The 16,696-nt window shown below is 36.6% G+C and overlaps 1 long non-coding RNA gene across 1 annotated transcript; it reads left to right on the top strand.

Annotated features, from left to right (window-relative positions):
• Nucleotides 1-2,118: 2,118 nt before the first annotated feature.
• On the top strand, nt 2,119-14,944 carry LOC147080138 (uncharacterized). Its single transcript, XR_015072200.1, has 3 exons — nt 2,119-2,329; nt 12,591-12,740; nt 13,079-14,944. It is a non-coding gene; the product is annotated as an uncharacterized LOC147080138 (long non-coding RNA).
• Nucleotides 14,945-16,696: the final 1,752 nt, after the last annotated feature.

The following is a 16,696-nucleotide window of genomic DNA, read 5'->3' as shown; positions in this document are numbered from 1 at the left end:
AATTTACTTAAGTACATAATATTATCATTTGGCTGCTTTTTGCAGAACGAATATTGTATATTTTTAGAACGCATTTATATGACATTTTTGTATGACTGCAGCTTGGTTGCTTTATGCAAATCGAAAATATAATATTCTGCGATTTGCAAAATCTTTAAAACGCATTTATATGAGATGTTTGTATGACAGCAGCTTAGCTGATTTGTGCAGAACGTAAAACAAACGTGTGAGATTATGGAAATCACAATAACTCGTTTTTTTTTAAATTGTGGCTTGTCTGCTTTGTGCATAACTACGCTCAATTCACGATCTGAATAATATAGAGATACATTTTGAAAAACATCTTTTAATAGGTACCTAATGTATAATCGTCACTATTTATTCTGTTCTGCCGTCCTGCACCCCCGCACCGTGACAAAGAGGATCGGTATTTTTAAATAAGTAGGTATGAGTTTGTACACAAGAAACACGAACGAAAGCGTGGCCGAATTTGTATAAAAAGTGTGAAGCATCTACAATGTACATGTGTTAATATTTATGTAGCTTGGAATCAAAACTCACATTGTTCCAACACCTTGGGGTCATAACTCACATATTCACAAAGTCGGTGTCAAAACTCACATTATAAAATTTTTAAATGCTTCCCGTAACCTTAGGAGTATTATATATATATATATATATAAAATAATGTCAATCGACTCACTCACTCATTAATATCCAAGTGTGTTCAATACTTTTCTTCTAATTACTAAAAATAGTGCTCTGGTGGTTTTTTGCGATTATCTCAAAACTCGATTTTTGGAATATGTGAGTTATGATTCTAAGCGACTCATTTATTTGATGTGAATCATTTGTACAGTTGTTTACCCCTGGTAATGTTTCAGGAGCAGCTCATACCCAAGAGTAACGTCGCCACGCTCTAAGTGTGCTCTGACTGAGTTTACTGATTTGACTTGAATGCAAAGTGCCTGGAAAAAAAAGGCACAAGGAACCATGAAATGGGAACCATGAAGGGGAAAATGAATTAAATAATATATCATATAAACAAAACCTAACAAAAAACGAAGCTAATTATGTGGAGAGATCTTCTCGCCTGCAGTACGACGCCACAATTTTTTTTAAATGCAAGACAATTGGCCCTTGTGGGGACCGGGTCGGACGTTCCGATGGGCCCAACTGCTGGTTGAACTGACTTGAGCAGCTCTTCCCTTTCTGTACACATTTTAGGACATTTCCAGAGGTGGTTTGCATTCTGTATTTCCCCGCCGCATGGACTTGTTGAACGAGTAACAAGACCAAGCCCAAAGAGCCTGCCAGCGAAGCCACCATGTTCAGTCAAGAATTGACTGGTGTAATGATCTGAAGTCAAAGCGGTTATTTCCATTCGTCATTTTGATATGGCTGTAAGACTGTGAGAGATATCAATAACGAAGTCAAAATAGAGTTAAATCTTAATCTGTCTACATAGTGGTTGCGGCGTCAAGTCATAAGGCAGCGCCATAATATGGGTGTCTTTTCGAAGTCACGGTGCTATATAAATATAGTTCAATCCTAAATTGTCTACATAGTGCTTGCGGCATCCAGTAAATGGGCCACGCCATCTATGAGTCTCTTTTCGAAGTCACGCCGCTACAATATTACAATTATTATTTTTCTACTATGAGAAAATGGCGAGGTTAGCGTAGGTAGCGAAAATTGATGCGTGCAGCGTAACAAATTTACTATGAACGAGTGAGTGGTGTTTCGTATTCGAAAACTTGGAAGTAATTGAAATTTTGCAATATTATTGTACCTATGTACTTATAATTATTATTGTAAATGCGTGCTTGACTCGCGGTGATGTTAAATTCAGGTGGATTCCATCGTTCAGTATGCCAAAAATACTATATTTTTGATATCGGAAAAAATACGCAAAAGTAGGTAGGTAAGCACTAAAATTTCTATACCTAATTTTGTAGGTACAAGAAATTGATGCAAAGTACCGACTCTAATTATTTCGAAATTCCACCCATTCTACAGATAAGATTGTAGCTAACTATAATTTTTGCCGAAATACAAATAATATAAAAAGATGGCAACACTGTTCCACGTAGAGAGATAGCAACACTAAGCTACGATGACAGTTTTCAGTTGAAAGTCATAAGAACGTCTTTGTCCTCGAGCTGATAAATACTTACGCAGAATGGATGTAAAGCGCGAACCAGACGAATTCCAATCAGATGCAGAGCAGCAGCATTGGTTTGATGTACCCATAGAGAACGCAGACGCAACGGATGGCGATATCTACATAAAGCAAGAACGCACAGATAACGCCAACAGTATTATTGAGGTTAGTTTTTTTTAAGACAAATTGTATCATACCTACGCCTAAAGATATTAAAAAAGATCATTTTAGAAGTTAGTTCTGTTGTCCGTTTAGTCGAGGTTTCCGTTCAGTATTAAAAGGCGGTGCATTAGACGATCAGCTTAGTTACTACAACAGCTATCTAGGGTTGGTTTGTATCGAAATATTAACACTTATTGGAATAATTACTATACGTCACTTGTAATTTTTACAGCACCTCTTTTGGCTGTGATAAATTTTAGAGCCAGATAGACATTTTTGACTGAAAACTTATTGTAATTGTTACAATAAATGCTAATGTTTCGATACAAACCTACCCTAGATAGCTGCCGTAGGGGCCGAAAGTAGTCTTGTGTATAGAATAGATGCGCAGTTAGGGAGCAGCGATATATTATATTTACGTATTTTTTATCGACCAAAAATGACTATTATCTTTATAATAACTTTCTAAACATATTATATTGGTTGGTATAATACAGTACCAACCTATATTTGAAGAAATAATAATAAAATAATAATATTTTAATCGAAATTAGAAAAATACTATGTATAATACGGTAATACACAGTAATTTACATGTCAATTGAACTGGGAACTCTAAAAACGGAATACACGTCAGTTTAACTGACAGCTCTACTGAAACGGAGACTTATCGGACAGCAAAATTGATGTTTAAAATCACCTAAACGAGGTTAAAATAGTGCAATTGGCAAAGATGCAAAAATGACCGGGTTTCACATCACAACATAGATATATATATATATATAATATAATTCGTCACTGTTCTGGCAGAAGACACTAATTCGAAAAAATGACATATTGAGTTAGTTTTACCAAAATGTTCCTTCTTTCAAACTTTACCGTCTGGAAACCTTCTTTATAAATAAACAGTCTTTATTTTAAAGTCATCCTTTTTACGATTCCTTCATAAACTCACATGATAGACTATTTCAAACAGTTTAACAACTTCAACTAGTATTCTCCAGTTAGTGTGTTCTGCCAGCACAGAGACGAATTATAAGTGTATATTATAATATTATATTGATATAGAAGGGTTTCTTTGAAGTTTATTTAATCCTTAACTATACGATGTTGCATTAAATTTGTTGTGTAAATAAAATTTTATTTAAAAACATGCAGTTTTCTGCAGTGGGGAAAGTGTGCTGACAACATCGATATTGTTTTTTTTATTTACAGGTGTCACTGTAAAATTATAATTATATTAAACATTTAATATACCTAGTAAAAAAAATTCACAGCCTGTGGTTCTTTTCGGAAAGAGTCAAAAAGTAGAGGAAAGTCGACGAAGAGATGAAGTATAATATGAGCCATCATTGTGGTATTACGATCTGCTTTTGATTTTCACTTTAGTAATAGATCAAATAATGATGAACTGTTTATTCCTAAATAATTGTTAAAATCATCGGGATAGTTTTGACGTTCCTAATTCACGAACCAAGGGTAGGTGACCAAAACTCTGTCAATCTTTAACCCAGATTTTTCGTTTTTTGTTATTTTGACTTAACCTTACACTTGCGACTGCACAAGCTACAGCTAGATTTCTTCTTTGTATATCCATTATAATGTACAAATCAAGCCTGTACAGATGCTTTCGTGTATAAAAATAAAGCTAAACTAGTTCACTCGACAATAAAATCACACACTCCTGCTAAAACCATTGAATTGTCGTACGCTCCAACGACTTCCAGGATCACGCGGTAATGAACGCGCAATATGCCTTCAGACGTTGGAGACAAAACGTTGCAGACAAAACGTTGTTCTATCGCGGTGGATATAGGTAGTTGAGATGTAAATTTCAGCAGCAGACATCTGACACGCTCAATACCGGGGTTCTGGCGCGTACGATCCTGAGCACGCGGTAAAGAATGTGCGTGTAAAGGCCGCCGCTGTTAGAACGATATACTTATCAGCCTGATATAAAAAGTCTCGCAAAAACATAATTACACATAAAAAACATAAACACAAATTAGTATGTTAATAAATGTTTTTAAATTTCCTTACATTTTATGTGTATCATTTTTTTATATAAACACAAAGTAAGGTACCAATGGACTTTTCAATGAATATGATTTTGTTATATTATATCATGTGTGGGCCTAAAAGAGAATGGCACGCGCCACAAATTAAAAAAAAATCGGCTTATTTTGGCACGCCGATCAAATCCTGACGATAATTTTCGCTCCATTGTTTTGTTTTGAGAACAATACATATCTGCATACATATAATATTTGAGGCATTCACGGTTGTTTTTTTATCGTAGTAGATTTTTGGGTTTCCACCGTGGTGTCCTTCCTTCTTTCCTCGACGTTTAGATATGACATTAATAGATAATTTCTTGATAATGGCCTCTGCTACGAGCCCGAAGCGTCGAGGAAAGAAGGAAGAAGGACACACATTGGAAACCCAAAAATCCACTATGATATCTCCATTCATGTTTCACCGTGTCTAGTTTGTATTTACGATAGTTTCTACTGAAAATACTTCTCAGTATTGTGGCAAGACTTTTCTAACATTACCTTGAATGGATCCTGTTTGTGTGCAAGAACGTAGTGGTCGCATGGGGGCGGCGCGGCGGCGTCTTGCGAAACTCAAACATATAACCGTGTGTAAAATGTTCGTAGACAGTGTCTTTTTTGGGGCATAATACACACGGTTATACGTTTGAGTTCCGCAAGACGCCGTCGCGCCGCGCCCGCCAAATCACTACGGCCGAGCACTGTCACGTTGCTCTTGAAATATTTACCCTTAACATGGATGTAAAGCAAGAATGTGATGGAGCACACTCCGATACAGAAAGCAAGCGTTTGTTTGACACACAGACTAGCCATGCAAACAACCCGGACACTCGCACTCATGTAACGCAAGAAAATGCGGACGTTTCAAGTAGCAGTTTCGAGGTTAGTTTTTGGAAACTAAACTCTTTTACAATCACTTTAGATTGCGAATAACAATGCTTATTTTAATATTATAAAGTGTTGCTTTTTTTTTTTACAAACTATGTAGGAACTTGCGATGATATTAAACTTTGTTTCAAAAAATTAAGTACTTGTTTATAATATAATTTGACAGCTACGATACCCTGCATCTGTGATGTAGATTAGTTTACCTAGATTATCTACTAATTCATGTTAAATATAATTATTATACATAATATATATTTTTACCTATTTATACCTAGCGGGATGTTCGTATTCAGATTACAGGCCAATAATTGTAAGTAGATATAATATTTGTAGGTACACATTATGTACCAGCTATCGATGTTATCAATTTATGTGCAGGTCACATCAAGTCGACATGAAAACAATCAAACTAATGGGCGATTAGAAAAAGCTTTGGAAAAAATTAATTTTAAAGAACCGGTGTCGTTTTAACCTAATTAATTAACTCAGTTCATGAAGCATTATTATTTATTATTTTATACATTTAAAATAAATAAATACGACAATCTCAAGTCGGTTAAAATTCTATAACAGTTTACATTTCAATAAATATGTTGTTGTTTTAGAGACAAATAATTTTTTGAATTGATTTTAAGTACCTATTGGCAAAAAAAAGAAATCGCGATAGCAAAATTGTCTGCCGAATGGTCCAAGAACCAACGTTCGGTATGATTTATTTCGTTCAGTTTGGTTTATTTTGCTGGAAATAACTTTGATATCTGCAGTATAACAGTAACTAGGGAGTCGGAAGCCAACAGCGGTGGAGTGAGGTTGTACAACTTCGCTTGCGTATTCATGTCACTATTCGCCTGGTTACTCGCGAACGGTTATAAATACGGGATACAACAAAAATAATATTGTTTGTAAATGAATTTGACAATAAACTCAACATGTGTGGTCCCATGTGATTTTGACAATCAGTGCCAGTGCTTGAGAAAAAGTGAAAAATATTTATTGTTGCACGGATAGTGCACTTTGTGCGGGGAGTGCGTCAAACGCTGTGAAGCCAGGGGTTGTCCACACTGTTTTTTGTTCACACTGTTGCGCGAATTCCAAGACCGCGTGAACGGCAAAAACAATAAAATGGAAAACACCACAATGGAAGTGAATGAAACCAAAAAATCGAAGAAGAAAAGAAACGATGATGAAGAGGAAGTGGTTGGAGAAAAAGAAGAAGAATGGCAGACGGTGACCTCTGGAAAAAAACCCAGAAGAGACTCTGGGGTCACTCCAAAGGGTAACCAAAACATCGTCATGATAGCGACGGGAAGTAAAATTCCATTAAAGTTAAAAATAGCGCAGATGCTGCATAAGGCAGGAGTAAAAGTACAGAAAATTTACAATAAAAATTTAAAGACGTACATCCAAGTAGAAGACGAAAAAGAAGCAGATAAAGTGAAACAAGCTGGAGAACTCAAAGATCTCGGTTTTGTGACCAAAGAGAATGACTCCTGCTCTTATGGAGTAATAAGAAAAGTCGATATTGATATGGACCTCCAAGAACTGCAAATGGAAATCAAAAGTGATGCAAAAGTAATCAACCTTAAGAGGTTGACAAGAAAAGGTGATACAGGAGAGCTGACAAAGACCTCGTCAGTCAGTATTAAATTTGGGGAGAAAATATTGCCGAGAACAATTTACATATATGGAGTCTCTTTTGCTGTAGAACCGTATGTATTCAGGGTTATGCAATGCTACAAATGCTGGCGATATGGGCATATCGCGAACAATTGCGGACGTACAGTAGAAACGTGCCCTAAGTGTGGTGAAAACCACAAAACCTGCGAAAAAAATGAGGAAATTACGTGCATCAATTGCAAAGGTAACCACGCGGCAAACAGCCAAAAATGCCCAAAGTGGCAAGAGGAAAAGAATTGCAAAGAAGCAATGAAAAAAATGAACATACCTTTCAAGGAAGCAAAAAAAAATATGTTGAATAATAGCTATGCTGACATATTAAAACAAAAAAAAATCGTAGGAAGAGATGAAAGCGAAACAATTCAAAAAACTAAGGAAATCAAAAAGAAAGAAGAAGCGGTGGTAGAAGCTTCAGGCTCAACAATAATAGCTACAGGTAGTAGCGTAAAGCCTACAAAACATAAGAAAAATTCAAAGGAGAAGACAGAGGTTAACGCGATGGGAGAAATTATGAAAGTCTTGCTGAAAGGGGGAGACTGGCAGCAGATCATTAAACAACTAATAATTAAAGCAGTGGACTGGGTATGCAAACAATTCAAAGAAGGACACTTAAAGGAAATTCTAGGAGAGGTTCTGGAGCAAAATGGATAGTAAAAAACAAATTAGGATTTTACAATGGAATGCCAGAAGTATGAAGCAAAAAAAGGATGATATAGAACTCTACTTAATAAGACAAAAAATTTCAATAGCATTAATCTCAGAGACTTGGCTGAGGTCTGAATTAGACTATCTGAAATTCAATGATTACACAATGTATAGAAAAGACAGAGGGGATGGTTACGGAGGAATAGCGATTCTGGTGCATAAAACACTGGCGTCTAAAGAAAAGACCCTACAAGGCCTTCCAACTGAACTGGAGGCATGTCAAGTCGAAATCAGAGGGACACAAAAACTAAAAACAGTGACAGCAATATATTGTAAACCCAATGTTACCATTCGGAAAAACGCATGGAGCAGGCTCTTCGATCAAATGGGAGAGGGATCAATTATGGGTGGGGATTTCAATGCACACCACCCAATGTGGGATCATATACTTCGAGACGCAAGAGGAGAGGATGTCGCTGACGTATGCCTTGACTCTGACTTAGTAGCGATTAACAATGGACAAAGTACTAGGGTCGCCCCTCCAAATCAGAGAGGAGCGGCACCGGATATAACATTTATCTCCAACGAGCTGGTACTGGAAACCGATTGGAAAATAGACTCCGATACGATGGGCAGTGACCACTTACCCATTATCATCGAGTTTGTGGAAAATCAATGCCAAACAGAAATCAACCCAAGAAGAAATTACCCTAAAGCAAACTGGGAACAATATCGAGAAATAATCTCAAATGACATAGACAGACTTACAGAACCTACCAGAGATGCACAAGTAGAGTATGATAAATTGGAGGCAATATTGAATAATGGGGCAAATTCAAGCATTCCGAGACTCAAAGTATGCAGTCACCCAAACTTTAGACCAAAACCATGGTGGAACTCCGAAGTATCAAAGGCAATCGCTGAGAGAAGGCTTGCCTATACTCGCTTCAAAAAAATCAGTTCCACAGAAAACTACCTAGAACTAAAGAAAAAGCAAGCCACGACTCGAAAAGTAATCCTAAAAGCCAAAAGAGAAAGTTGGAAAACATTTTGTGACTCCGTCAACTCGGAAACTTCCTACTCAGAAATGTGGAGAAAAATGAGTTGGATGAAGGGCAAATCGGGAAACAAATTCAAAAATCAACTGGATGAAAGCATGGCGTCACTCCTCCTTCAACAACTAGCAAGTAAAAGTGACGAAACGAAGGAAGAAATCGCAGAACAGGAAACATATAATCCTAATGATACAATGAATGAAATTCTTACAGTGGCGGAACTAAGATCAGTAACCAAAAATAAAGACACTGCCCCCGGCATGGACGAAGTTTCATATTCCATGATCGCTCAGCTGCCAGAGATCGGAAAAAATAAACTAGTGGAGATATTCAACTTAATCATGGAAACCGGCAAAGTCCCTAGGCAATGGAAGGAAACGATGATTATCCCAATCTTAAAACCAGGGCGAGACCCTACCCTAGTGTCGTCAGTCAGACCAATTGCACTCATATCATGCATGTGCAAAACGTTCAACCAGATGATTGCAAGAAGAATCGAATGGTTTGCAGAGAAAAAACAACTATTTCATCACAATACTACGGGATTCAGAAGGCAAAAGTCGACTCTGGAGAACATAGGCAACCTAGTACTAGACATCAATGCAGCACAGGTCAAAAACGAAGTAACCCTGACAACATTCCTGGACATCCAGGATGCGTATAATAATGTGCATGTGAAAGAAGTGTCAAGGGTGTTGAATGAATGGGGAATCGGTGGGAAGATCACTAAATATCTTAAGCAGTATTTAAATGAAAGAAAAATCACCATGTGCATTAATAATGAAAAGAAGAGTACGGTATGCTCAAGAGGCCTTCCGCAAGGAGACCCCTTATCCCCATTACTATTCAACATTCTTACAACTGACATATTAAAGTTAATGACGAGGGTCAACATTGTACAATATGCAGATGATTTCGCACTTTTTTGTTCGGGAAAAAGAGTAGATGAATGTCAAAGGTTAATGCAGAAGAGTCTTGACGAAATGAAATTATTATTGGAAACGCGAGGCCTCAAAATAGCTCCCAGCAAAACTAAGGTGGTTCTTTTTGCCAGAGGCAAGAGACAAAACCAGCTTAACATAAAAATCGACGGCACTATAATAGAAAGAGTAGACACTTATAAATTTTTAGGTATGAACCTGGACTATAGACTAACGTGGAAGCATCATATTAGTCATTGCGCGAATAGCCTGACACAACCTCTGAACATACTCAAAGTACTGGCGGGAGGTGGGTGGGGCGTACACCCCATTCATATGAGAAGGTTATACACGGCACTCATTAGAAGCCGATTAGATTACGGGAGCATGTTTTACCACTCCGCTGCCGAAACTAATTCGGTGAGGCTAGACCGCATCCAGTCCAAAGCATTAAGAATATGTGGAGGCTTTATCAGGACAACACCCATTCACGTGCTCCAAGCGGAACTCAGCGTACCTCCACTGAATGTCAGGAGATGGGCACTGGCTACCAAGACATGGATGAAGTGGAAATCTATAATAGATAACCCCATATTGGCAAAGGTGAAACTCCTATACGAGCTTGTTGAAAGCAATACATACTATGAGAAAAGAAAGCTCCCTCTACTGGTAGGAATCCTAAAAGCCACAGAAAGTTGGGAGGTATTAAATACAAAATGCCTAGGTATGTATTCGCTGAGGAGGCCAGTTGGTACCTACGACCTCAGCTCTGTTATCCAACTAGAGGTCAAAGGAATAGACAAACCAAAACGGAGCATAGTATCCGATAAAGGAAGAGAGCGTGTCGAAAAAATGCTGACAGAGAGGTACGTAGGATGGAGCCACCTTTATACAGATGGATTCAAAGATCAGAATAGAGCAGGAGCAGCTCTTGTGATACCAGAAGTAGGTATAAACAAGAGCTGGAAGCTAAACCCAGCAATACCAATAATGACGGCGGAACTCATCGCGATAAACGAAGCAATTAAATACACTTTAAGCGATGATTTCTCGGCGCAATCCGCTGTCATTTTAACAGACTCCAAAAGCGCTTTACAACATCTTGCCGCAGCAACTCGCTCACATAACAGTAAAACCATAGCATACCACATCCTTGACCAGATCGACGCCAAGAAAAATAGAGGAGGAGATCTATGCCTTCAATGGATCCCATCGCACATGGGCATTGAGGGAAATGAAAGGGCAGATGAGCTGGCAAAGGTAGCCGGCCATTCAGGGGTACCATATCAGTGGATACCAGAAAACCTGGACTGGAATGAGGCTATAAAGAAAATGTGCCATAGTATGTGGATAGATTTTCACCATAGGGCATCATTAGAAAAGGGGAAATGGAGTAAGTCGATTCTACCAACACCACGAGAGGTGCCCTGGTTTGTAGAGTCTTCTTTGACGAGGAATGAGCTTAAGTTAATACTGAGGCTAAGAACAGGGCACACCATGGGCAAAAGATTTGATGTCCTCATGGGAAGAAGCGAATCGCAGCTCTGCGATGAATGTCATGTTTTAGAGGACATTGTACATATAGCACTGCAATGCCCCAAATATGAAGTTCACAGAGTACAGCTGCGAATTGCAGATATCTATGAGAATGTCGACGAATTGAAGGGTGTCCTGGCGGTGGGTAAGACGGAAGAGCTAGGCAAAATTGTAAAGTTATTTAACAGAATAGGAGTGAGGACCTGATCGACGGATCCCCTTCTAGAAGAGAAGAGGCGATATGACAGCGAGTCGCAGTCAAAGCCTCGGTAAAATCACAAAAAAAAAAAAAAAAAAAAACAGTAACTAGGTACCAGTTCACGCGATTTGCTCGAAACCGGAAGTTAAAAACCAATGTGACATGAGACTGCTTGAGGTGAATATCACTGCTTGATTTTAGCTACAAGCTAAGATTTCTGTCGCTGAAATCAAAGTACAGACTATCTGGGTATATGGTATAATATGTAACAAAAAATGCAAGAGTGCAGTGGCGAGAAAACTAAATTTTTCTCCATTAAATGGACCTCTTCAAACAATGATAACAGTGAATATGATTTGCACATTTATTATTGAGAGTCCACCATTCCGATTTTGTTCTTTGAGTCTTGGAGAATGTATTCAAATATTTGGGAATTGACACCACCCCATGGAAATGCTTCGTCATCCTTCAAATAATATTGCTTTAGGTGTAATCTCATGGTGCTTTGACCATAAGCGCCGAATGTACCGTAAAGTGTACTAATGTGTGCGTTAGTGTAACGAAATACTCAAACATTACGAGTAGCTTCAACGTAAAACTGTAAGGTGCATGTTGGACATCATGCGTCAAGACTAAAAACGTATTTTTCCTGAGACAAACAAAAGTACCTATGCGATGTGATCCTGCTAAACTGGTGAGATGAATTGGGCCGGACCATGGCCCCCACATCCTGAAGCAGGCCCCCAGGCTAAGATCTTTGGCGGGCCCCCTACCTATCGCTAAGTATAAAGGCAATGGGATGCTCTCTACTTACCTTAATACCTCCATGGACGCTCTACAGTAGCGTATCCCAAATGGTGTAATGGTGTACGCGGTAAAATTAATATATTTAGTGTTTTTTTTATATTTTATTGCATCCATTTAAATTATGGAGTTGTTGGGCATCGATATACAATTAAAAATTGCATCGTTGAACCACATACTTTGAAATAATAACATTATCAAAGGAAAATAGCGCCGCAGGCGACTTTATTTTGCTATTAGAGAAAATTTGTGATGTGTGTTTGTCTCACTTATTTGGTTGACTTGCCACGCCGGGCCCCTCTTGAGCACGGGCTCCAGGCTAGAGCCCTGTCAGCCCCCCCCCCCCTTGTAGGGGCCATGGGCCGGACTATCGCTCGTTGAGATTACATTCATTTGTTCAAATGCAGTCATATATTGGCGGCCACTGATAGAAGAAGAAAGAGCTGTTTTACCGTTACATAATATTAATAATGTTGTTATTTTCAGAATCGTGAAATCGGTCTGACTTATATAAAATCTGAGAATTACGAAGAGGCAGTCGTCATCAACGTAGAATTTATTAACAACGCAATCCGCCAAACCGATAATCAGAATCCCCAATGTTCCTCTGATCCACAATACAGGCCATTAGATCAGGTATGTTCAATAAAATTATAAAGATAGTTTTTTAAGCCCATTCAAGTCAAAATGGATGTTTTGCTAGCGTTGTTCAATCGTGACTCTATTCATGTTGTTTTGCCAGTCTATACTAATCATTGATTAGTATGATTAATAATATGAGTGATTAGTAATCATCAATGTCAATTCAGGGCAGTGTCATAGATTAGTTTGACAGTTAACCGTTTCGTAAGTTCTATTTAAACAAAAAAACAACCAATCCTTATAATATTTACTTGATAAAACACATTGCATGAATGCTATATGGTGGATTTTATTACTATTGAATTGAATAAGCAAATCCTATTTTTTTCTAGATTTCTTCTCGGCAATGTTTCACACATAACACACTGGACATCGTAAGAAAATATACAGTTAACAATAGCCTGGCCATTAACAACATAACACCTGCATCCAATAAAATGGAAAATATAATACAGCATTCAGAGATAACTATAGATGAACAAAACGTTCAAGTTCTGAAATCGTACTTGCCAAAGGAAGTTCGAATTGTCTTGAGAAGAGTTACACATTTTCCACGTAACTTTATTTGCAATGATTGTTATGGAGTGTTTGAATCTGTAAATCATCTAAATAGTCATTATATTTCATGCACGAAGTCTCAGCATCTTAAGTTATATAAGACACATATTGGTAAAAAATCACATCAATGTGATTTATGTTTTAAAATATTCTCTCGAAGTAGTCATCTTAAAAATCATAAAATGACACATACTAGTGAAAAACCACATCAATGCGATGTGTGTTTTAAAAAGTTCATTGCAAATAAAGGTCTTAAACGACATAAATTGACACATATTGGTGAAAAACCACATCAGTGCGATGTGTGTTTTAAAAAATTTCTGCAAATTAGTTATCTCAAAATCCATAAAATGACACATTCTGGGGAAAAACCACATCAATGCAATGTGTGTTTTAAAAAGTTCATTGTAAATAATGATCTCAAAAGACATAAAGTGACACACACTGGTGAAAAACCGCATCAATGTGATGTGTGTTTAAAAAACTTTACTCAAATCAGTACTCTCAAAACACATAAGATGACGCATACTGGTGAAAAACCACATCAATGCGATGTGTGTTTTAAAAGGTTCATTACAAATAGTGATCTTAAAAGACATAAAAAGACACATACTGATGAAAAACCACATCGTGAGTCCTGTTTCAAATCTAGTACCTATACAACATAATACATAACTACCAATTTGTTGAGATAAAAATTGCTAAACAAAAACTAACAGGATACGTAGCTTCAAAAATTTAAATGTCGTACGACACACGAAATGAAACCGAATAACAAAATAAATATTTTTGGTCATTGAAACATCATAATAGTGATACCACTTCAAGTATCACGTGCCAAAAATCTCTTCTTGATAAAATGACGACCTAACCATTGCTATTAGGGATAATCCTCAACCTGACTGATGATTTCACAAACGAGTCAGAAAGTACCGCAAGAAAAGTGAAGTCGTAATATTCCATACGAAAAAATCTGACACGTCCAAATGTGACTATTTGCAAAGTTTTCATCGTAAAAAAATCTCACAGAATACGACTGAAGATGCTGTACCCTTCTAAACAAACTAAGAGCGCGGTGCAGAACCATACTTAGGAGCGTAAGTCCCTTGGATACGCGCCTAACTTTAATTGCCCGATTTCGACGACCTAAGTTCCGTGAGAAAAACATTAAGTATTCTTATTAAAACGCCCAAGTGAAAGAGAGAAAGGAAATGTGACGTATTTTCTTGTTAGAATAGCAGCTTTACGTCTACGGTTCTGCATCGCGTTCTAGGATCATAACTACTGGTTTATCAGAACTCTTTTTATAAACTTAACTAGTAGGCTCGATCTACCAGATGTTTTATTTTTCATTATTGTATTGATCCTATACATAATAATTATAGAGTCGATAAACAAACATATTTTGGGCCAAGGTATATCAGCACTTGTATTGTGAAATTAAATTGAAGGTTTCAGAGATGGAGCCCTTACTTCCAAAGATTCCTCAACAGCTATCAGTTTGTTGTATGGTTTCACCAAAACTACATACAACAAATTTATTTTAATTAACTATTTCATTTATTCAACGAATAATTCACAAGATTTTAAGAATGTACCATTCTAATTATTGAACATACATAATTTTGAAAAAAACTTCTAAGAAAATTTATAATAACCAATAGAAAAAATCTTTTTTGAAAAAAGTAAGCCACCCCGGCAGGAAATCGAACTCTGCATCTCTTAGGTTTACGCCCCGTCCGCGCATTTATCTTTTATGCTACAAGGCGACGTACTAATTGCGCAAATTTTAACTATTGGCCTTATAATACCTGTCCGTGCTCCTGGAAATCAAGCTACTTTGGCAATCGGTTTTTGTTTATTAAATCAAAGTAGGTAACTTGCTATAATTAAAAATTATTAGCAAGTTCAAGTAAGTTACATCATCAAAATATTGGTGACGTCGGTCAGTAATTAAAGTAGTAGGTACCTACTTTGATTTAATAAACAAAAACCGATTGTAGCTTGATTTCGAGGAGCACTGATGAGCAGGGATTAAAAAGGCCAATGGTTAAAATTTGTCGCAATTAGTACGTCGCCTTGTAGCATAAAGGATAAATGCCCGGACGAGGCGTAAGCCCAAGAGATGGTGAGTTCGATCCCTGCCGGGGTGGCTTACTTTTTTCAAAATTTTTTTTTCTATTGGTTATAATATATATTTTCTCAGAAGTGTTTTTCAAAATTATGTATGTTCAACATTTTTATTATTAATAATATTTCATTATGAGCATATGCAATGGACCGAGGAAAGTGGCGCGATTTTGTGGTGTCTCTACTCTCTAATGCTGGGGCATTTCAGGGTGAAAGAAGAAGTAATTATAATTATTGCTCTTATATATTATATACCACTGAATTCGCAAAATTTTAATTGTCATATATAAGTATTAATGTACAACGCAAACGTGAAGAAACTAAAATGCCGTATGGCACAATTTCTATGAGATACTTTTATATGCGTTTTTATTATATTGTGATTTAAATTACCTATGTATTATGTATGCAATATTGAATACTGATATGAAAATTTCTAATATAATTATAACTAACATAATACCTCGCACTTTACTTGCATTTATTGTAGGTAAGTACATCACTCAAAAATAAATTTGTGTATAACTTGAAATGTTTTTTATTTATATCGAATGTCATTTCAGTACCTATGTTTATAACATTAAAGTTTGATTTGAAATAAATAAAAAGGATTGCGCTGCAAAGAGAAAAAATAATATTTATGTTTTAAATAAAAACCACAAAAGAGATTAGGAAATAAATTCCGAAGCTCTATATTTTGATGCAGAGTTTTTAATGTAAGTGACCTACGAAAATGAACCGCACATGATAGACGCGCTATAGTGTGTGTTGCAACGTTCAAATACACTAATATTGAATGAGCGTCAGTGAATAAGCCGAGAGCAGTAGTTGTCAGAACAAATAACAAGCGTATCTCGACACGTGTTAAAGTTTTTCCCATATTCTTCTACACTCAAGATCGGTTGCATGTTACTCCACACCAGCAAAGTGTTTCAGTTCCCACATTTTGAGTTACCTGTAAAAAACATAACGATAAAATAAATGTATGTATCTAATAATAATAAATGGTATCATATAACAAATTCACAAGTACCTAATTATTTAATATTATTCTTTACAATGTTTTTAGATACGTACCTATTGTATAAAATACAAAGTGAATCTATGATTTTTTTTCTCAAGCAAATGTTTTAAAATATAATGTACCTAGATATTATTATGTTCAATATAATATAATATAGAATGTTACATTCTCAAATCTTGTGTCTTATTCGTTGAATAAAATAAATAGGTTTTTCCATATTCTTCGACACTCTCGTTCG

This window comes from Rhyacophila brunnea, unplaced genomic scaffold (assembly GCF_057557595.1).
Source record: "Rhyacophila brunnea isolate RB1 unplaced genomic scaffold, BYU_Rbru_1.0 scaffold_1, whole genome shotgun sequence".
NCBI lineage: Eukaryota > Metazoa > Arthropoda > Insecta > Trichoptera > Rhyacophilidae > Rhyacophila > Rhyacophila brunnea.
Note: the sequence above shows the minus strand (reverse complement) of the source record. Positions and strands in the feature narration are given on the sequence as shown.